Raw genomic sequence first — 25,381 nt, forward strand, 5'->3', positions numbered from 1 at the left:
TTAGCTACTACTCATCACCAATCATCATAAAGGTATTTATCATGTGTCAAGCTATGTTGTTTGAATTATCAAAAACCCTAGTTATTTTAAATGGCATCTAGTTCTTCTACTATTGTTAGGAAGGAAGGAAAAGAGGTTTTGAATTTTCAATTAATAAGCAATAAGATTAAACAACCATCCTTCTGAGCTATTCCTAAGATTTCATACAAGAGAGATCCAACTAGTGTGTTATTGATGATATCACCACAGGTTTTGATGATACAAGATGTAAGATGTTGTTGCACTTCTAAAGTTGGAAGTATTGGAGACAACAAAATTAGAGATTTTTATGGAAAATTATGTGTTGATGGAGTATTGAAGGAACAAAACAAAATTGTAGAGAGAAAAGGGTTAAACCGTGCCTTAGGTTTTCCCAATGTATTCAAAATAGAATGGATTAAGATAGTACTAAGAAAAATACATCATCACTCTATATAATTGGAAAATGGCCCTACCAAGATCACAAAAAGGATCATTTAATGAGTAGCAGGGTATCCTACCCTTGATAGACCTAGGACCATGCAAAGTGATGCTAAGGGGGTAATTGAGAAGAATATAGTGGTTGTATGGAACAAAAGAGGGATGATAATAGACATATTTTCAGATCCCCTAATTGTATTTATAGTGAGAATAATTGCTCACAAGTTCTTTCAATCTAGAAGATTGAGTAGTGTCTTGTATGGCTATGGATTTGGGCTACACGATAGTAAAGAAGGATCACTCTTATGACCTTTTCATGTTAGAACTCTAGCAGTTATCAAAAAACTTGGGAGCCATAAGAAAGACAAAGAGTTCACAATGCAAATTTGGTTCAATACTAGTTTGCATATTCTTTTATGTGTAGAACACATTTCCTTCATTTAGCAAAGTTGCTTGGAAGACCAATAGGTCTTTTGTAGTTCAGATTGGAGAGTAGATAGAGAAACTTGGGGAAACCTTTGAATCATTCATGAAAAGTTATTTTGAAGAATTTAAGAAGTCTATAAAGCATAGACTACGGATACCAATATCACTAGTAGAGAAATATTATGATAATGTTTTTTTTCTAGTTAATTTTGATCATACATATGTACAAGCAGTTGTTCCTATGTTCAGATGGCTCAGGCCATTGCCCTATGAAATCAATGTGGATGAGGCATCAACATCCATCACAACACTACTAGTAGAGGAAGTTGATAAGAGTGCAACCTCATTTGGCAATTATGAGGAAGCCAAATCATGAATTACAATAGATTTGAAGACAGCTTCTTATTAGAAACAATATTCCACCAAGATAACTGAGGGGGGAGGGGGAGGGGGTTGAATCAGTTATCCAAAAATTAAAACATTTATTTTCTTTTAAAAACTTAACCATTCAACCAAAGTAAACAGCAACCATAATAAGATACACATAGACAATTACACCAGATACATGTTGACTAGGGAAACACTTGATTAGAGGGAAAACCCCATTGTTAGGAGTCTATTACAACATTTAGTACATAGAGTCCCTATTAGGAGACTTTAAATCCCTGTTAGGAGATTCCAACCTTGCTAGGAGTTGTGCCAACCCTGTTAGGAGTTGTAGTACAATGTATGCAAGATGAGCCCACTGCCTAAACATGCAATTTCAACTACAAGAAGAGCTCACTACTCAAACAAATAATTTATTGTTATGTTCTTTCCTTTGTTCTATCAACCAAACCAATCACTGTCAAAACTTGTAGATCAGGTCACAAACCTTGGATCCAAATACCAAACCTCAAATCACTCAACAAAACCTTGGCAATGAAGTTTCCTTCACTTCTACTTCGCTCTACTCAACTTCACATTTCTCTCTTGTACTGCTTACAAAATTACTTTTCCTTATCATCTCATATATTTATGATAAAGGAAAATGTCCTTCCTTTTATATCGAGTCCATAAAACAATTCCCTGAGTCCAATGTTAGACCTTCTCAATTAATCACTATAGGACCACGTTACACTTAGCAATAACATTAATCTTCTACCTTTAAACTTGAATAACTTTCCATATATGCAATATTATGAAAATAAAACTTAGCCACATCAACATCAACCTCGATTCTTAGAATAACAACTCTGCTAAGAGATATAACAAGTTTACCAGAACATGCCTCTGTAAACTCTATCTCAAAACAAGCATCACCAAAACATATATAGCTTCTTTCAGACTTATCATTTCTTCTTTTGATGTTAACTGCATGTACTAGACACTTAGATGTATCTCCCATAACCTTAGATATTTAGAATACTCAACTAGCCATGCGTACCAACTTGATCTTTCTGTTGTTCTTCTATCAAATACCATAGAAAGCTATTATGTTGATATCAATGACAAACTTAGTCATGAATGTAACGTATCATCATAGTAGCATATCTACAATACTCCCCCATAGGAATATCATCAACATTCATGCTTCCAACAATCTTGCAACAATCTCCCCCTTTGGCATTGATGGCAACGCAGATGAAAAATATTTAGTTCCAAGAATACCAACAAGACTGTTAATCTTTCTTTTCAAATCCTCTTCATCAATCATTCTCCCAATTGATATACCTCAATGTTCTTTTTGTCAAACTATCATTCCATGCTATACTTTATGCTAAACTTCTCCCAACTATCATGTTGTACATATTTTGAACATGCCTTTTTTAATGCCAAACTTCTCCCCCATTGACATCAATGTCAGAGGTTTCACAAACCAACTTTTCTACATCAAACTTTGCAACAATTGATTCCTACTTAGCTCAAGTGTCCAAAGACACTATTCAAAAAAGCATCCAATAAGAGTCCTAGATGACTCTATCCATCACAAATACTCCCCCATATAGGAAGCATCAACATTCAGTCTAGAAAATAATGGTGCTCTATTACACTAGACTGATGCACTCTTGCATCTTTTGCTCTAATGTAGGAAGGGGCATAACCCAAGCATACCTTGCAAATACTCAAAAGTCTCTTTGGGAATATTCTTAGTGAATATATCTACAATCTTCTCTTTAGTGCTCACATACTCCAATTTGATTTCCTTTTTTGTAACTTTTTCTCTCAACATGTGATACTTAATAGAAATGTGTTTAGTCCTTGAATGCAACACTGGATTCTTAGACATATTTACCATGCTTTTTTTGTCACAATGTATGACAACAAGTTCACTAATTTCTATCCTTATATCCTTCAACACCTGATTCATCCAAAAAACTTGATTGCAACTATTTTTAGATGCAACATATTCTACTTCCATTGTACTTTGTGATGTACAATCATGCTTCTTGCTTAACCAAGAAACCAATCTTCCTCCAAGAAAGAAGGCTCAACCACTGATGCTCTTTCTGTCATCCATACTTCCTGCCCAATCTGCATTAGTATAAGCACTTAGAATAAAATCATTAGATCTATCATACCACAATCCGAACTCAAAATGTTCCTTTTAGATATCTAAATATCCTTTTGATTGCTACATAATGTGCTTCTCTAGGATCAGCTTAGAATCTTGCAATAATTCCAATTGTATTTGCTATATCTAGCCATGTGTGAGTCAGATATTGTAATCCTCCAATCATAGATCTATACTTCTTCTGCTCAATTGTAGACATCTCATCCTTTGTAGATAACTTGTGTCTAGTTACCATAGGTGTTCTAACAGGTTTTCATATTTCAAAACCAAAGTTTTTTAGTAAATCCTTCAAGTACTTAGTCTAAGAAAAAAAGATTCCTTCTTTATTTTGTACAATCTATAATCCTAGAAAATGTTTCATTTCTCTTATCATACTTATTTCAAATTCTTTCTTCATCTTTTTAGCAAAATTGTCACTTTCATCATCATTTCCTCCAAATATGATATCATCAACAAATATTACCAAAATCATGAAACCATCATCAATTTTTTTTCCAATATAGATTACTATCTGCCATACCTTTTCTATATCCAAGCTTTGTCAAATGCTTATCCAACCTTGCATACTAGGTTATGGGTACTTGCTTCAAGCCATAATGCTTTCCTTAATTTGCATACTATGTCCTTGTCATTTGTCAAAGGACAACCTTCAAACTACTTAATGTACACTTCTTCTTCAAGTTCTCCATTCAAAAATGTTGACTTGACATCCATCTGATACACTTTGAATTTCTTTTGTGCTACATAGGCTAAGAATAGTCTCATTGCTTCTATTCTAGCCACTGGAGCATAGATTTCCTCATAATCTATCCCTTCTTACTATGAGTAACATTTACATACCAATCTTTCCATGTCCCTTAAAAATTTGTCCTATTCATTCAGCTTGTTACTAAATACCCATTTAGTTCCTATCACATTCTTTTCTACTACTCTGGGGATCAATTCCCATCTCTCATTCTATACTATCTGATCCAATTTCCTCTTTCATAGCTTGTTTCCAATAATCATCTTTACATGCTTCATCTACATTCTTATGTTCAACTTGAGATATCAAACATAGTTCTTCATTGACTCCGCTTCTTGTCATCACACCTTTATCATTGCTTCTGATGATCTGCTTGGATGGATGATTTTTTATCATATTCTTTCCTAAAGTAGGAGTTTTTATCTCAACTATTGGCTCTACTAAAGGTTCTGAGATTTTCCCTATCTCATCTCTCCTTCATTCTATAAATCATTGTTTTTTATTAGATAAATAGGTTTTACAGGGATCCTAAAACCCAAGAGTTAATACAAATCAAGCTAAAAATAAGCATTAGAAGCCTAGCCACAAAAGAAACAAGTCTGAAGGCTAAAGTAGCTCAAGGCCCAGCCAAATAAACAAAGGCCAAAGAAAAGGCCAAACCAAAAAGACAAAATGAAACAGCCAAAAGCCAGAACAAAAAGCCAACCAAAAAGGAAAATAACAGGAACTACTCCTCGATCTTTCTTTCCAGCTCCTGCATGACCTGTACAGCCTCCTGTGCCATCTTGTTCTCCTCAAACTCCTGCTAGTGAGTCTTGAGATCTTCCTAGTCTAGAGTAGAAAAGGTGATACCATTGGTACTGTCTTCATCAGATTTGGCTTTACCCCTCTCTTTTCCTTCCACATCCCCCTATATGCCTTTATCTTTAAGCCACTCAGTTAAAGATAAAATGTTGTTATTGATCAAGTTGAGCAGTGAGTTCATCTAGCTCAACAGATTGTGATTATAATTTTCTCGATTGTGGATCCTCCTTTTTGCCAAGCTATGCCTATCATCATAATCTGTCCCTTTCTTAGCTCATGAAAAAGCCACTTGATTGACCTAAAATTATCAACCATGCTGTTGCGGGCATTGTTTAAGAGGTTCATCCCAGATTCCCTGACATTATCAAAGATAGCCACTATCATAGGGTTAATGAGCTCTTCAAGATGCGATTCCTCATGATTGTCCACCAAGATCTGGGGGTTCATCACTTCCCTGAAAATACCCATTTTTGAGGTCCTCACATTAAAATTTCTCCATGCTTTCCTCCTATCTTTGGCTAGCACCTCCCCACACTCAGCACCAAAACTATCCTGAGTCTACTCCTCTGGATGGGCCTAGGGATAGACAGGGGAGAGAGGGATTGAGGAATAGTCTAGGTCCTGCTGCAACCTCTCATCCTCCGTGCCCACCCTCTTGCATTTCTTCCCACCCTGGGAATCCATTTTTTCCTCCTACATTTCCTTTTCCTCATCTTCAAACTCCATCACCTCCTCTTCATCATAGATGTCCTATTCCTCCTTCTCAATCTTCTTCTAACCATGATATCTAGGGCTAATTCTTCTAGGGATGATGAGGGAGGGAGACTTCTTAACATTTGGCGAAGCTTTTTTACCTGCGAAGGTAAGCCCTCCTTCCTTATAACTAATGCTCTGAATATCATCTGAGTCAGAGGAATAGCTAGAGTTATCGATTTCCTCATTCCTAGCCTGTGATGGGATGTTACTAATTGTCTGAGCCTTGAAGTTCTCATAGATGAGTAGTGATAGCCCTTCATGTAGAGCAGGGTTAACAGAGGGTTTCTTTTTGAAGCTTGACACCACCTTGCTCATAGAATTCAACAAATAGAAAAGGAAATAAACTTGCTATCATGACAAAAATGATTCAAAAGAACAAAATGGTGGGTGCAAACATGATCAAACCTAGGGTCAAGAGTAACATACTCAATGACAATGCACAGAAAATACCTCAAATCTTCATTATAGACTCCGGATCATAAAATGTATCGCTTTTTTTTAGGGCATTCAGCTCCATTGTCGACAAAGTCCTTCATAGCACTGGCTGAAAGCTTTTTATCCCTAAGGAACTTAAAGCCCACCATTGGAATCTCAGTCACAACCGAGATCACCTCCTCCATTATTAGAAAAGCTATCCCATTCACCTTGACTCTACCATCCTTCCACAAATTGACCATGCTATCAGTCACATTTTGGTTGTAGCCATGTAGCTTCGTGATATACCTTGAAATCTCGCCCTAAACCAATTGCTCCCAAACTTTCTCCTTGCTTCTCCATTTCTCCATTTTTCCTACCTGTTCTTTTTTGCACCTTTCTCCCACCATTTTGGTACTTTTCTCTCCCACAATTCTCATAAGAATAGCTCTCCGAAACCTCACCACCTGATAGGGTTCTCCATGTTTTTTAGGGTGGTTGAAGAAATAGTTCTTGTCTTTGCTTAGATTATGAATGCAACAAAATACCCATGAAGCATGTTGAATAAAATGTAATAATTCCCACTTCTTGCATTTACCACTATAGCCTTTATGAGTTGTACCCTTTCCGCATAAGCCTTTCCTATTCATAATAGCAGTTTGATCTCCTTTGTACTCCCTTGGATCTTATCCAACTTGATTAGACTCTTAACATTCATCGAAAAAATCTTTCCCGGTTGCCAGGTCATTTTTTGGTTAGATTGGACACCATTATTTGCAAACCAATCTGCCATTGGGTTTGCTTCCCGAAAAACATGAGTGACATGGACTCTTTCAAATTTAGCAAGAGTTTCACATGTCTCATTAATAAGATTTGCAATTGACCAAGAATAATGAGATTTTCTATTTAAACTTTTAATAATATTATTCAAGTCCCCTTCAAGCCATAAATTGCTAACTCCAACTTCAAAAGCTAGATTCACCACATGATAGTCCGCACTTGCTTCTACGAAGTGATTAGTTTGGAATCCAAGTGGGAGAGAGAAGGCCGCAACTCCATCCTTGAATTTATTCCTAATAATGCCTCCACATCCCAGGGAGCCATGATTTCCCTTTGAGGCCCCATCAAAATTGGCTTTATGCCATCCTTCTAGGGGGAAAAGCCACTTGGCTTCCTGTCTTTTTAACAGTCTTTCTTTTTCCTTCTCCATTTTCCTACCACCCATTTCGATATCTCCTCCCTTTCTTACTAGGTAGTTTTCCTTTATATTTTTGTTAATCTTTTTCCCGAGGACAATGGCAGGTTCCTCTCTATCTCTAAAGATTTTATTGTTTCTCTCCTTCCATATGCTCCAGCAGAAGTGGGGTAAGATCCAGATACCTAAATCCTGCAAAATAGGGGAATAGAACAAGGATTTCCATTAGCAAAAAAAATCTAGGAGATTATCTAGCATGCACCAACTAATCCCTAATTCTTGGGTCAGGAAGTCCCAGACCTCCCTAGAGAAGGTACAGTGAATGAACAAGTGATTGCCAATTTCCAGGTGGTTATTACATAAACTACATCTACTTGGCAGAATCTAACCTCTTTTTAATATGTTGTCCTGAGTGAGAATTTTTTTCTATAAGGCCAGCCAATAAAATATATTGATTTTTGGAGTGAGACCTGGGATCCAAGCTTTCGACCAAGGAGGTCTCTCTTTAGAGCTCCAAAGAGCCATATGCCCAAAAGCAACAGAGTAATTACCACTGGAGTTGTCCCCCCAGATCATTTCATCCCTCTCATTGCTAAGAACCATTGAATTTAACATTAACATGATTGGACTTAGATCTTTAGATATTATAGATAGATCCATCCAACCCTGGTCATTCCTATAATTACTGACTTTCAGCCCAAAAAGTTGGATACAATAGTTCACCCAAACATCATAGACTAGATTGTTCATTAGGGGGCCCTGGAAAAGCCAATTATAAGACTAGAACTAGATATCCTTCCCATTTCCCAATTTCCAAGAAACTTTGGCCTTTGCCAGGTCCCTAGCTTTAAGTAAACCATTCCAGATAGTAGAACCTTTAGGAATGTCCTCACTAAAGAGGGAGAACTAGATATAAGGCCTCGTAAAGTACTTGTTGACCAAAGTGTCTCTCCATTCCATAGTACTATTGAAGATACACCATAATTTCTTTGCCAAAAAAGCTTTATTAAGGTGAGAAAGCTTTCTTATGCCAAAACCTCCATAGTGCTTAAGAAGGAAGACTTTGTCCTAGGCAACTAGTGGGTACCTTTTTTCCCCTTCAACACTCGACCATAAGAAACCCCTCTAAATTTTCTCCATCCTCTCTGTGAATTTAATTGGGATCAAAAAGAGGCTTAAGGCATACATTGGCAAATTTTGAAGGGTGGATTTAACCAACTAACATTTGCCAGCTTGACTGAGGATAGATCTTTTCTAGCCTACAATCTTTTTATTGAACTTGTCCATCATGCCATTCCAAAAGGATTCAAGAGGAGTCAGACCCAAAGGAAGCCCAAGATAGGTAGAGGGAAAATTTCCCACATTACAACCTAGAATCCTAGAGATTTTCCTCTGCCTATCCTTTGGGGTGTTAGTAAAATATAAGGAGCTCTTATCCCAATTAATTAGTTGGCCTGACCCTCTGGAGTAGATATCCAAGACATCCTTCATGGATTTTGCCTCCTACACAGAAGCCTCTACCCCCATGATAGTATCATCAACGAAGTGCTAATGCAAAAAAGGATCACTTTTGGAGGAAGGTTTTAACCCTTTGATTTTGCCTTCTTTCTTTTTTCTCTCAATAAGCCTTCCCATACATTTACCAAGATAATGAAGAGAATAGGTGAGAGAGGATCCCTTTGCCACAACCCTCTTGAGGGTTTAAAAAAATCTGAAGGGGCTCCATTAACCAACATAGCAAGAGAGGAAGTAGTGACAAGCTGAGAAATTAGTTTGCAAACTTTGACATCAAAACCAAAAGCCTTGAGCACCAAATCAAGAAAAGTCCAATCAACTCAATCATAGGCTTTAGAAAGGTCTAGTTTAAGTAGCATCCCTTCTCATTTGCCAGCTTCCAAAGAGTGGATCACTTCATGCACCATCATGACTGAGTCTAAAATCTTTCTTCCCGGGACAAAACCCATTTGTTGTTGTGAAATGATCAAAGGGAGGAGCTTGAGCAACCTAGAGGTAAGAACTTTTGAGATAATCTTATAAAAGGAATTGTACAAACTAATAGGTCTAAACTTGTCAAAAGAGTTAGCCTTAGGCACCTTAGGGATGAGGACTAGAAAATCATTGTTAGTCTCAAGAAATACTTCATCATTCCTTGGCTTAGTAACAACATCATCATCTGAATTGTAATCAACTATTCTCTCTTGTATCCTAAATTTCTCATCAATTCTCACATTTTCACTTTCCATAATGGTTACCAAAGTTGTTTCTTTTGATACTTACTTTTCATTAACCAATCTAGACTCATTAACACATTCTTTCAAGGATCTTTCCATACTTGCTCTAAATTCTTCAACTTTATCAAAGAGTAGATTCTTTCTAGCTTTTCTCAATCTCTTAGGACATCTACTCGAAAAATGACCAAATCCTTTACATGTTCAACAAACAAAAACTTTCATACCTTCTTGTTCTCTCTTTGTAAGTAGTTCAATGCCTTCTTCTATATTTATGTCTTTTTCTAATTTGGATTTATCTTCACTTCTGCTATTGTTCTATTGTACACAACAGAAGGATTCTAGATTTGAAAACTCAATATTCTACTCTTTACACAAATCTGATAACTCACCAAGAATTTCCATCATTTGGGTGTCAAAATTTCTTCTATCAGATGTAGGACTATCTTTCTTGAACATGCTCACCATGGATCTCCCAAAGTTGTTAAACTTTATCTTCAAGGACCCGATGCTCTAATAACAATTGTTAGAAATAATAGTCCACCAAGTTAACTTGGGGGGGGGGGGGGGGGGGGGGGAGGTGGGGGTAACCATAATAAGATGCCTATACACAATTACACCAGACATGTTGACTAGGGAAACCCTTGATCAAACAGAAAACCCTAGTGGGAATGATGCCCACAAGATGATGTACTAATATAAATATTCCTTGTTAGAGGATGGACCCTGTTAGGAGTCTATTACAACATTTAGTACATAAAGTCCCTATTAGGAGACTTTGAATCCCTGTTTGGAGTTGTGTCAACCCTTTTAGGAGTTGTAGTACAATGTATGCAAGATGAGCCCACTACCCAAATATGCAATTTCAACTACAAGAAGAGCTCACTACTCAAACAAGTAATTTACTATTATGTTCTTCTTTCCTTTTTTATTTCAACCATACCAATCACTTTGAGACCCTATAGACCAAGTCATGAACGTCAGATCAAAATACCAAACCTCGGATCACTCAGCAAAACCTTGGCAATGAAGTTTCCTTCACTTCCACTCTACTCTGATGAACTTCACATTCTACTCTTGTATTGCTTACAAAATTAATTTTCTTTGTCATCTCATATGTACATGATAAAGGAAAATGTCCTTCCTTTATATCAAGTCCATAAAATAATTCCCTAAGTTGGTTGTTAGACCTTCTCAATTAATCATTATAGGACCACATTAAGAACATGTTATACTTAGTGTTAACATTAATCTTCCACCTAGCAACTTGAATGACTTTTTGTGCATGTGATATTATGACAAGATAACTTATGCATGTCATAACCAACATGTGTTCTTCACATCCTCAACCTTGATTCTTAGAATAACAACTCTTCTAAGAGATATAACAAGTTTACAAGAACATGCCTTTGTACAATCTATCTCAAAATAGACATCATCAAAACTTACATAACTTCTTTAAGAATTGTCATTTCTTCTTTCAGTGTTACTTGCATTTACTAGATACTTAGATGTATCTCCCATAACCTCAAATAGTTAAAATACTCAACTAGTTGTGCATACCAACTTGATATTTATGTTGTTCTTCTGCTAGATACCACAGAAAACTACTATGTTGACATCAATTACAAAGTCAGTCATAAATTTAACATATCATCATAGTATAATATCTACAATACTCCCCTATAGGAATATCATCAGCATTCATGCTTCCAACAATCTTGCAACACTTTTTTGGTGAGAAAGAAAAACAAAATTATGAAAATGAAGGAAATATTTGGTAAAAGGGGAGAGGAGGAAGAAGAAGATGAAAATAATGAGGATGAAGAAGATGAGCAACCAGATCAAACCCCACTTTCACTAACATAAGATCAAGGAGAGGACCAACAAGAAGAAGAAGTAGAACATGATGAAGGTGTCAAGGAAGAAGAAGCCAATGAAGCACCTAAAACTATAGAAAAGAAGAAGAGAAAAGCCAAGGAGCCAATAGTAAGGAAACCAAGGAAAGTTCTAAATCCTACACAACAAAAGCCAGCAGTACCTATTACCAGAGATAGCACAAGGGAAACTATAAAGAAGACATAGGAAGTTGACAAACCCAAAGACAAAAGAACTATTTCTACTACAGAGTAGAGTTAACAAGATCAACAAAAGAGGAGATAGTAGATAGCTCAAAATGAATCAGATGAGGAGAGCACTGAATTAGATGACAATAGTCAGTTCCATGTGGTAAGCTCCATAGTTCCTCATTTGATTTAGACAACTTGTGTGATAATATCAAGAATAATGTAGATTTGTTAGGGTTCACACATGTTGAGTTTGACAAACTTGGAAAAGTAGAAATATTCAGGTTGAGGAACCTATATATAAGATGATGGCCACATTTAAGAATAAACCTATTGAGATTTCCAACTCTTTACCCAAAATTTTATATTACAAAGGTGAGAAAAGGTGGCAATACAGTTTAACTACTAAAAGGAATATAAGGGAGACTACTCTAACTAGAGTAATACTAGATTTGGATAAGTCATCTATGACTAAGGCCATAAGAAAATACAAGGGGAGATTTTCTCCCAAATACAAAGCCTTTAACATTTTGTAGAATAACATTGAGGAGGTTGTCAAACTAAGCACCAAGATATGGAAATTTATCTACTGGTTGACAACAAAAAAGGTGATGGCCAAGCACCTGAGGAGGTAGGTGAGGATAAAGATGAACAAGAAGTAATTGAGATTACTGAGGATGGATCTTTCAAAGATGGGCATGAGGGAGGGAAAAAAAAGGAAGTAGATATAGAGGCTACAGTTGAAGAAGAGAAACAACAAGATTAGAATGTACTTGAGGTACATATGTCAAGTGTCATTCCCCCTCATGTGGAAGAAGGAAGTCAACAAGATACTATCAAGATAAAGGATGTTTCTAATAACACAATGCAGAACATCAATCCTTTGATAGAGGATGATTTGAAAAGGATACTATAGGATTCTAATTTAGTTGCTAAATTATGCATTAATCCTATATTAATCAATATAGATGATATTGATAAAGCATTAGTAGGGGAGAAATAGAACACTGACACATCTAGTATACCCCCTACATCTATAGAGAAAAGAGGTCCAGAAGAACTACTAGGTGTCACCACTGACACTCATGTTTAAATGCCCATTTTGGTATGTCAAAGAAAGGACATGGTGACATCAAATGTTGGCATATTGGTGTTGAATTCTTTAGTACAAGTAGTATTGATAGTTGAGTAGAATGGAACACAAGTCCATATAGGTCAAGAAGGAAGTCTTGCACCTAACTCATGGATACAAGGTGAAGAAGAAAACATATAGAAGCAGAAGGATAGGATTGAAGAGTCAATTTTGACTACGAAACTAGAGAAACAAATAACAATTCAGACATTAGTTATCCTACCAATTTTTGCATCTCCTATTCCTAGTCAAACTCTTCATAGGCTAAGTGTAGATGCCACACCATTGCAATCATCAAGGTCTATTACTAACACATCTAATGTTGGAGAAGGAACATCTTATGGAGATATCAACTTAGATAAGGTGATTGAACTTCCAAAGTTTTATCTAGCAACAATCACCATAGAGGAAATGAGCATATTACAAGAAGAAGAACTAAGAGTTACTCAGAAGGGAGCACAAGCAAAGACAAGTGCTATATGACATCAAATAAATATTTCTTGATGCATTCAGCCTCCCAAAACCTACTAAAGATAAACCTATTATTGAGAAACTAGTGAATATAGTGGATAAAACATGTGATGCCAAACTAGATACAAACACTTAACTTCTAGAATAGTTTGAGAAAATATTTCAAACCAAGGTTGATGAAAAGATTTCTAGTGCCATTACACTACAATAGGTTGACTTAGTAGCCAAGATGGAAGATTTGAAAAAGGTGTTAGAGAATATATTCTCTCTATACACAAAGCTTTGTTATGTGAATTTGTTCACACAAGAAGCACAGAGGGCTATTGACCAGCTACAAGGAGATTTAAAGACAATAAGTAATATTCTTAGGTTGTCTCATGGTCATAGTCAAACTCATTTTCAAAGATTGATTTCTACTCAAGATCACCTAGCTGTATTACAAGCACAATATGAAAATACTAGGGCTACCTTGATAAATATTCAATCCATTTTGACCCCACACATGGAGGTGTTGCATAAGGAACTAGCCTTTGTAGAAACATTAATAAAGAAATATTCTCATCTTTCTACTCATGAAGTCCTAGTAGACCTTGTTGCCAAGCTATATGTTCATATTCAATCTCTAGAGGTGGTGTGCAATAATTGGGATGCAATGCTTAAGAATATGATGGAGATTCATTAAACATTTTTGGACAATTACACTATTCGTATACCACCCATGACATAAGTATCAAAAAAGGGGGATATTGAGTAAAAGAGGGATATTGAAGAAAAAAAGAGATTACAAAAAGGGGGAGTAAATGCAAAAATAGATTAAGCTAGCAATTGAAGCAAATTTACTCAACAGGAGTATTAGATTTAGATATAGCATAGAATAATCAACTAATGGGGAGTTATGAAGTTTTAAGGTATGACTGAAAAGTCATCAATTTTGCAATATTTTGATATTTTGAAATTTTGTATGTGAGCTGAGTAAAGATTATAGATTATCTGAGTTATGCTCAAGTTAAGGTTATATATGTATGACAAAGTTTTTTTAACCATTCATGTCAATGGGAGATATTTTTTATCTCATTATGTTTTTGACATATGAGTGAAAATACAATTAAGTCATTACTTAATAATACTTAGTGCATGGTGAGTAAGTAGTGTATGTTGAGCACAATTTTTTAGATAATGCACGCTAAGCAAGATATATAGTGTGTGTCGAGCACCAGTATGTGGCAAGAAGATAGTTAGTGTCAAGTCACTCCAGTGATGAGCAAGTTAATACATGTCGACTAATTTAGATGATGAGTGAATAGTGATTGTCGAGTCATTCAGAGGTCATGTTACAACATTGAAGATGTAGTGGATGTCAAGCATCAGAGGCTTCAAGTTTCAAGTAAATAGTTTTGGACATAGTTGTTTGTAATGGAAAAAACTCCTATGTAAACCATTTTTGGGCCAACTTAAGGATTTTTTGTGATTCTAGATGATAAGAATGAATCTTTATTAAGAATCCCTATGTAGTACATGCAACCAATCAGATTGAGGAATGAATTAAGTAGAAAATGGGTGAATCACAATCATTGATTCCTACCTAACCTTAGGTCACCTAGTTCTTCTTATGGAAAACCCTAAAGAGTTTAATGAGTGAAGAGAGAATTTTGCATTCACAGATAGATAATTCATTGTGACCAAGGAGTTGTGATTGAGATATGAATTGTAGAATTAGTTATAGAGAATAGAGGAAAGTAGAAAGAGGACATAAGTGATACATCTTATCAAATAGGACCAAGTATACATCTAGAAAGAGGTGATCTGATATCTAGCAAAGAGGTACTAACCAAAGGATCAAGGCTGAAACATTCTAATAGGTGAATCAATAAAATATTTTAACCAAGTAGTCCTAGTAGGCTTTTATAAATCCTTTAATAGGGTGCTTACTTTATTGTAAGTCGAAGTCCTTTAACTAGGCACACTTCTAATGGGGTGTTGAGATCCTTTAATAAGGTAAGATCTAACCATATTTGTAAACCTTTAACAGGGCATACCTTTCACAAGGTAGATCATAGTTTATGATCAAATATTGTAACCTTCATTAGATACATTTTACAACTATCATAGTAAAGATTTGTGGGTGTCATCCCCACCCTAGTTTTACCTTCTCATTGGAGGGTTTTTGAGTAACCAAATATCTTGTGTCATATGTGGAATGTTTATTTTTTTTCAAGCTATGGATGAATACACTTAGTTTGGTATTTTAGTTTACATAAAAGTTGTGAGATGGATGTGTGGTGAATGTTTTAATTGTTGAGGTTTTGAAGAACTGATTCACCCCCCCTCTTAGAGTTTACTTGCCCTATTGTATTTCCAACATAAACCACATTACCAGTTTGTGGTCACTTTATACTTTGCATGCTTAACTATACAAAAGTCACGATATCACAAAGATTATGTAGAATGTACCTTCACCACTTAAAAGTGATTATTATGAAAATTGTAATGATCCAATACACATAGTTAACTTTCTCAGTGGCACCTTCACAACTTCAAATATGTTGTGATTAAACTGCCAATTGTCATTTCATGACTAAATTTCTTTTAACACTAAATAGATACTCCAAAGTCACATGATAGCTTAAACTTTGAAAATGAACTAGGGATGCTATGATCCATAACACATCACCACTTTGTGACTTTGAAAAGTAAAAAACACTATTCCTTTTTCAAAGTTGTGAACTATAAAGAAAAGATTAAAGCTAGGGTTGAGATGTCAAAATAAAGGTAACGATTAATATAAGATACAAAAAAGGCCTAGGGCTTGAAATTTTTAGGGTAAAAGATAAAAACAATAAAACCAAAATAAACCATATGTTAGAACAAAAGATTATTATCCCTAGGATATTAACAAAATCTTAACCTATCAAAAATGGGGCTAATAGTGCCTCTATTTGGGGATGATGAACAACCTATTTTCATACAAGGTTTCAAAATTTCTAGGAGAAGTAGACCAAAAACTTGACAACAACAAAGAGCACTAAGAAAACTTCTACAAAAGAGCCAACCTATTTATAGGGGAAAATAACTATACACAATTTACAAACATACAGACCTAACTATTATTCATAGAATAAGGAATACCTCCTAGAAGAAATACTTCTTCAAGAAAAGTCCATTTACTAGAAGTTCAAGAAGATCACTAGAGAGTTCTCTGATAAAATGTGAATATTCACCCCATTTACCATCAATCAGATAAGGACCCAACAATAGATAATCATACTTCCTATGGTTTCCCTTATCTTCAAGCCTTGCATTCCATAGCAGTTCTAAATCTTTTGGTTCAAATTTTTTATCTGTCACTCATTTATCAAACAAATGTTGCATCTAGAGTTGTAATTTGGTATTCCTAGTTGATTCTTCTCTTATATTTTCATCCAATCTATTGAGTTCATCAATCCTTTCCTACATGTCCTCAGTTATGTCTTCATCATATTTTTAGACAAATTTGTACATCCCTATCATATTATTCTAAGGTAATCTTTCTTGGATTCCATATACTAGTCAAAAGGAGCCAATCTAATAGTGATTTTAATTGTCACTCTATCTTCCTATACTGCCAATGGTAATTTTGAATCTCATGCCTTCTTATTTTCATCTATAATCCTCTTAATAATCTTTAAAATGCTCTTATTATTTGATTTTTCCTATCCCTTTCCTTGGGGATGATAAGGAGAATAATTTGACCTAGTTATGCAATATTTATCACATAACTGAATATATTCATTAGCCCTAAAGAACATAGCATTGTCTATTACAATTCTTTCTGGGCATCTAAACCCAGTAATGATGTTATTTAAAATAAAATAATTCACCGCCTTGTTATTTGACTTCCTTTTTGGAATGGCTTCCACCCATTTTATAAAATAATAAGTTGCTACTAGGATCCAAGAATTTCCTCCACTAGATTTAGTTGTTTTCTCACCTATAAAATTAATACCCCACTACTGGAAAGGGGCTTGTACTTCTATAATTTTTAGAGGTACATTCCTAGAGAATTTAAACTAACCAACAAACCTTTGACAAGGGTCACACTTCTTCACCAGTATGTGAGCATCCCTGAACAGAATAGGCTATCAAAACCCAATCCTCATCACTTTGTGAATTATATTTTAGGCCATATAGTGACCTCCACACACACTATTATGCATTTCATTCAACATACTAGTTGTCTCCTCTTTATCTACACATTTTAGTAATACTCCCTCAAGGTTTCTCCACCACAGCTTCCTATCAACAATAATATACTTAATGGCCTAAAGTTTCAATGCTCTCTTCTCATTATCATTCATAGTGGATGGAGCACACATGTACTACAAATAGTGGATAATATCATTATACCAATCACAATGATTTATATCAAATATGTATGGGCGATGATCATCATCAACGACATTTATCTAATTTTCATCTAGGGTTAACTGTGCCATCATTTTTTTCATACCCTAGCCTCTTACCAATTTTGTGATCTAGATATCCATTTCGAATTCTTGAATTCTATTTATCTATCTACAGCTTCTACTAGACACTTCTTGCTAAGAGAAGATATCTTTAACTAGGGTACTTGGAATAAAATTATCACTGTAACTCCTACCAAGTAGCACCTAAAAGCCTTAATTTCTTTTACTGAAGTATATGTTTTCTTTTCATTTATGTCATACTTTAGCTCTATTTCTTAGAGAGATTTATTGAAAAAGGCTATATGTTATTCAAAGCCTTCTTCATTCTTCTAAATTAACATAGTTTCAATAGTATGGAATGAAGCAAAATAAAAAATGTGCATGGGCTTACCATAATCAGGAGTTCTCAACACTAGTGCATTTTTAATTGCTTCTTTGATATTTTGAAATGCAGTTATAGGATCTCAATCCCATTTGATCTCTTCTCCTTTCTTGAGCATCTTGAAAATAGGTCTAGTAATCTCAAAAAAAATAGTTATAAATCTTCTCAAGAAATTAACCTACCCAAAGAATTATTGGGTCCCTTTTACATTCTTGGGCTTAGGGATCTTATCTATGGCAACAACTCTTTCTGAGTCATTTCTATGCCCTTCTAGTGACCTAAGATTTTTCTCTTATTCACTCAAAATTAACACTTCCTTGGGTTGAGGGAAACTCCATATTCCAAGGCTTTCACAACAAAAAAAATCAAGATGTTTACAATGGTCTTCTACCTTATTGGAGTATGCAATCAAACTATTAGTCTGATTTTTCACAGTATAGAAAAATTCTAAAAATTTGGGTGAAAAATCATTTAAGTCTTTGAATTAAGCAAATTTGGGTTTTCATTCCTCATATTTTTCATTTTTTAAGGTTTCCCTAGTCATGCCCTGTTCCATGTGTTGTCCTTTCCTTTTAAATTCTCAAACTTTGTCTCTCAGCTCAACAATTAAAATACCCTAAGTGTGAAAAACCCTAGGTCTCTTTTTAAATTTTCAAAAAGATTTATAGAGTGCTTAAAATTTCCCCTTTTATGGTCTCATGGTGTAGGGTTGAGCGGGTGAGCACAAAGGATTTGAAAAGGCATCCCCAGTCATACATTGAAGGTGTCAAGTGTGTGATCATAAAAGATTTTGCAAAGTAATGTGTTATGCTACTTTACGGGGATACAGGTAAATAGTTGAACCAAAGGGTAGAGAGGTATTGAGTTATGATTTATGCATATACATTTCAATGGATAGCGTAAGGGCATAATACCCTAGCATGGCATAAAGCATGATCTGAAAGGGTGCATGAAAGGTTTTACAGTTCTACAGGTAAAAGGATTCCATAAGAATGAAAGTAAAGTCCAAATTTAATTACGTGCATATGCTTTTTGAGCTCACAAATAACTATAAAGCCATTTTTTAGCAGTAAAAGTGTCAAGTAGGACCTTTTGAGTTGTCAAATGGGCCCTGGTGCAAGCGAATCAGATGAAGACACAACATCCATGTTAGATGGGGCCATCCCACGTGGCATACAACTTAAGGTCTAAATTTTGCATGTGCACAAAATGAACGGTGATGTTATTTTTTGATTTTTTGAGATCAAATATGGATCGTTAATACTTGAAAAGGGTAGTTTTGTCATTACGCCATTACGCTTTCAAGCTAAGCGTATGAACAAGGAGCCTTTTTATCCTTTCTTTGTGGTTACGAGTTGAGTTTAAGCATATGCGTGTAAAAGGGTAGATAAAGGAGATGAAGAGAAGGCTTTACGCTTCTACGAGAAAGGGTAAACATAAGAGTGGGATATCATCTGAGAAGGCTCTTTGAGTTTACAAGGCAAAGGAAACTCGTAAGGGCATAAAGGAGAAATAAAAGAGGTAAAAGGTATTATGATGCTTTGGGTAAAGCTAAGAATGTATGATCAAAGGATGAGTTTTGAAGTCTTACGATATCTCAAGTAATGAAGTAAGTAGAGCAGCGTAAAGGAGATTTTCAGTGTTTTCATTGATACGTGTGGGTATGAGCATAAAAGGTAAAAAGAAAGCCTTAGCAAGGGTTTTACACTCATACAAGGAATAGTTGAATCATGAGATTGAAGGTGCCAGTAAAAAGGTTTCCAATGTTGCGGTGTAAAGGGTTGCGTATAGGCATAAAGGGTGAAGAAGGCTATGATAATGGTTTTACGCTTATAGGACAAATAGTTGAATTGTGAGAACAGAAGTATCAAGTGAAAAGGTTTGAGGTCATATGGGGTAAAGGGCATCATAAGAACGTAAAAGGGATTTTCAATATATTGCCAAGACATCATTATGTTCTTACAATTAGGGTATGTTGAAGCATCTTCGAGTGAATGTAGAAATTCATTAGGGGTATCTCTGGTGTTATGAAGATTGAAGGTTTGACTCAGCATAAGAACGAGAGATTATAATTTGAGAGAAAGCATCTTATGTGTCATGTCAAGTAAGTAGGAAAGACAAAATTTCCATAGCCAAGTAAAATTGAGCTTTGAAAAGTACATCAGAATCAAATTTCGTATACCTTGATGACAACTTGCATGAATGATTTTAAAGCTCGTGCATGCTAAATTTATTGAAAAAAGCTGGTAGATGCATGATTAAAACATCAAGGGTTTAATTAAATAATAGAATATTTGCCACTTTGAAGAATTTTTTTTCTATTCCATTCTAAAATCTACCAGTTGCAAAGTCTTGTGTATCCTATGTAAAGAGTCAAGAGCATACTTACAGAGAATATGGCAGACAAGGAAGTTGAAGAAATGCATGAAGAAGTCAAAGTTGAAGATGAGAGTGATGATGTTGTAGAGGTCACACCTGAAGGAAAAAGAAAGAAATTTTCTGCTAAGACTGAGAAGAAGTCAAGAGTCAGAAAACCAAATAAGCATGCTGAGGATTGGCTGAAAATTCTCCCAGGATCATCGAATTTGATTTCAGCAAATGATCATGTTTTTTGAGACCCATATGTTTTTGTTTGAGATGTTGAATTCCCTAGAGTGACTGGCTATGATCTTTTTATGAACTTCTATCAGAATAGAATAGAAAATGTGCCAGTGTGTAACCCATGGAATAGAAATATGGAAAAATTGATATTTCCAGAAGTATTCATTGATGTATATTTGTTAAAGGCCCTAATGAATTCCTACAATCCAATAACTAGGACATTCCATAGGCATAATGGGAGTATATTATGCACATTGGATAGGACTTCTTTTGCTGAAGCCTTTGGATTAATGGGACAAATGGATGTACCTATTGACATTGTAGATTTGCAAGGAAAGTTTGACAGGAATAAAACCTACTTTGTAAACAATGTTAAGCTGCCACATATTCTTTACAAGGTAAAAAAGGAAACATTACTTCTGAAAAAGGTGGGGGATTTTTTACCTTTGAGTACATTTAAGAAGTATTTCAAAAACATAGTGTATGGGTTGCACAAAGTGATGGGAAGTGATGGTGCAAAGGATTGTGTGTATGGTTCCCTTTTTCTAATGGCATGTGATATACAAGACCCTTTCCACCATAAGGAGTATGATTATGTAGCCTTCATCATTGATAGTATGCATATGCAGATTTGTAATGCAAAGAAGGGAGAGATGAAAGACTTCAAGTTCCACCATTATTCACTTTTGATGCACCTTATCCTATATAAAAACATTGGATACATCAGCGGGGACTTCATTGATCAAACTTTTGATGAATTTGGTGAGTTACCTGTGCAACTCTAAACTTGTATTTGACATAAGGATTTCTATTATTCAAATACCCTTGTGTTCTTTAATTTGTTTAGTTTTGTTATTATGACGATGGTAGATCATACATTTTTCAGAGCACCAAATGTTTTGAAACCTTTTCTTAGACCTACTTTCCTGGATGAGAAAAATAGAATAGATTATAATTGGGAGTACATCTTTTTGTTTAAGGAATGCACATTGATTAGGATATATGCATGTCCACAACCTCCTCACATTTTACCCAAATATGTACCCCCTAGATTGGCCATTATTGAATTCTTTTGGCAATTTTTATTAATGAACAAGGAAATGATCCCTCCTACCTTACATAAGCCTGCATTTGTTTGTAGAACCTTTAAGATAGGGGATTTTGAAATTGGAAAAAATGCATATGAGGAATTGAGTGAGTATTTGAGCCAATATAAATTTTCTATTGGGCCATATAGGATGTATGACCCTAAAAATTATATTACCAATTAGGTCAAGGCCATTAGGGGATATGTCTTGCCTCAAAGAAAACCTATTCCTATCAAGGATTTGATTGCAAATATAGTAGCAACAAGGGAGGCTGATGAGTTACTTGAAAAGTATGGTGAAATTAGGAAGGTGGAAGAGACTTTGAGGAGAACAAATCCTAATTTTAAGGGTTTTTACATAGAAGTGCCCTATCCTTAAAATTTAAAGAAAATGGTGGAGAATTTTGGCTATATTATGTCCCAAATGCCACATGAACCAGAAGTAGAAGAGGCCACTGTAAATAGGGAATCACCTGAACTAGATGTGCAGCTGGAGGTTAAGATAGAAGAAGAACAACCATCAACCTCAACATGGGTCCCTAAGGGAAATAAAAGACAAAAAACAATGCATATCCTAGAGAAGATAGTGAGTAGAGCTTTGCAGGTAATCCCAGGAAATGATGAGTATTTTGCTGAAACTAGGCAAAATTGCCTATATCAACAAGCTATTGAAGTAGGAAAGGCTTCCACTAATTTACAAATCATAGCTTCAAGATTGGATGACAGGCTCATCCAATCTAAAAAATTCATGGAAGATGATGATTTTATTAAATCATTAGAGTTTAAAAGTTTCTTGTATAAAATAAAACAAAATGAGCTCACTTTGAGCCTTATGCTAGGAGAAGACCCTAAGAAGAATAAATAATTGGTGGACAAATTGCTTGCATATGATCCAGAAACTGAAACAATGACCCCTGCAGAGGCTAGGGAATTGGTACATAGGAGTGGTATGATTCTTATACCACATTGGGACATTGAAAGGGATTTTGTTTTGGATCAAATGAGAAGACAAGACAAAGCTATCAGTTATGAAGCCTCTAGTAGTGAGGGTTTTAAAAGAGGGTCAGGGTTTAATATAGACACAAAAACCCTAGCAGTGTGGACTATGGCCCCTGACACTAAAAAGCCCAAAGTGATGGATATAGAGGAAACTACACAAGGCAACATGATTGTGTGGACCTTGGAGAACACTACTCAAAAAGAAATCTCTAGCTTAGTCAAATACTTTGCTCTCATGAATGAGGTGAAGGTGGATGAAATTGAAGATAAGCTAGCTGCAATGTATAATGAATGTTTAGATACAAGGAAGTTGTATGAAGAAGAGCTCAAGATGAGCCATGTGCAAAAATAAAAGATAGAAGAGTTCGAGGAGAAGATACAGAATTTAGAAGCAAAAACAGTATCCCTAAAGGAACAACTCAAGGCAGCTTTATAAGCAGAACATGCACCAAGGTAGGAAATAGAAGGAAGGCACATTGTAGAAGTAGAGGCCCAAACAGAGGAGATACCTATAGGGGTAACAGTGCCAGTGCCTTTGGTTAGTGTGGAGATAGGAGCTTCCCAATCTGACAGTGCCACCAAGAAAAATTCTTTGATAAATGTATTAAATCATAGAATAGGCACTCTAAAAAGAATATCTCAAGATGCTTATAATGCATTCATCAATCTACAATTTGTAGAATAGGTATGCAAGGATGCAATTGGATGGCTTGAGCCTATTTTTCAACAATGGGGGCCATATATGCAATTCTTTGATAGGTTGATACCCTTGTTAGCCAAGAAGCTAGATCTCCCAGATAAAGTTATTACTGTGCAGGAAGGTATGGATAAAGTCAAAGACTTATTGCAAATTTTCACAAGGAAGCTGGTAGTAATTCAAAGCCAAATGAAAGTGTTGAAAAATGGTTTTTATTCTTTAATTCTTTCTGTTACTAATTATGATGACAAAATAAATGATTTCAATGAATAGTCTAATTCTTTTGACCATATTATAGACTTGCCATAGGTGGCACCCATTCTTCAGAATGATATTGATGAGTATGATTTTAATGAACTAATTGATACCCAATTCAAGGTTGAAACTAAAATGAATAGGTTTGCCATAGAAGGAAGGGTGATTATTAATTCCAGGTGGTAGAAAACTATTGGTGAACTAACAACAGTCAAGGAATGTGAATGGCCCACCAAAAGAGAAGTATTTGTCTGGGAAGCAATTGCATAAATCAAAGCTATACCAATAGGGAGTAGTTAAAGAAAAATAAAAAATTAAAGATCTTATGCTCCAATTGTCATCTGCAACTATTTTTTGTTTCTTTTTGAATTAAGGTGTCCAGATATTTTTGAAAAAGGTTGATGTACTCATTTTTGTAAAGGGACACCTATCAATCACATTTTCCCTTTGCTTGTTGCAACTCATGCCTATATAAATGAGTTTTCAAGGCAATGTGAGGGTTCAAATTTTGTATAATTTTTAGTCTTTTGAGAGAATACAGTTGGTCCAATAATGTGTAGTTGTTTTGATTTTATTTCTAGTTGTACTTTCTGATGATATATAGAAATGACAGAATTAGCAAGGTATTCTAGGCTTTCCATTCTATTGGTTATTGTATTAGTCATCTAAAAGGATACTACAAAAGGGTATTTACACTATATTTGTGCCATCAATTTTTGTCTCCATTTTATGGTTTTATTTACTTTGAAGTCATTTAAATAAGGTTTAAATTGACTGAATGCAATCTGGATGGGTTGTATACTAATTTTATTGTTGCTTTTAATTCAAGGAATTATAGAAATACTTTAGTGAATTAGTAGGGTTTATGAGTTTATGAGAGGGATACTATATAAGAATGGGAATGGGTGATTACAATTTATTAATTCATTTACAAGTTATTTGAATTAGATCTCCCACCAATAGTCAATTTTTTACACAATGGATAAGGCACTGGTCACATAAGTCAGAAGTGAACAAGGATGAATTCTGTTATTGCATATCAAACCAATTATAAAATCAAAATCATTTTTCATTCCATTTTATTCAAAGTTATAAATGCTGGTCACTACTCATTTATATCTATTCTCTGAGTCTTAGGTAGCCGCTATTTCCAAGAATATTTGTAAATCCTAGGAGAATTATGACCAAATTTTCTAATAAGGGATGCATACAAGTTTGAGAACATTAAAATAAGTGAAGTAAAACTACTCATGTGTTAGTGGGTAATAGATGAGAATCAAAATGAAACTAAAAGAATCTCTACATAGCAGTTTCCATTAGAATCATCCCTAAGTATACCTGCTTTGTTTAGCAGACCCTAAAGAGTAGGAAACTATTTTTGGTTTTGTTGAAGTTGGGTCAAAGTGGTTTATCCATGTAATTGCTACTAGTAATTGGCTAATCCTTAGATTGTGTGAGTAATTTAACTGTGATATTGAGCATTTTGTGGCTCAGTAGTTTCAAACACCAACACAAACCATCCTTATACATACCATGAACTTGTCTATGAAGATAGAAAAAGACACATCCATAGCTCTCTAAAAATTTCCCCTAGCATTAGTTAACCCAAAAAGCATTCTGACATATACATATGCACCACATGGTGTTGTAAAAGTTGTTTTATTTTTC

Source organism: Cupressus sempervirens, chromosome 10 (assembly GCF_028749045.1).
Source record: "Cupressus sempervirens isolate cs-2001-9-10 chromosome 10, ASM2874904v1, whole genome shotgun sequence".
Lineage (NCBI taxonomy): Eukaryota > Viridiplantae > Streptophyta > Pinopsida > Cupressales > Cupressaceae > Cupressus > Cupressus sempervirens.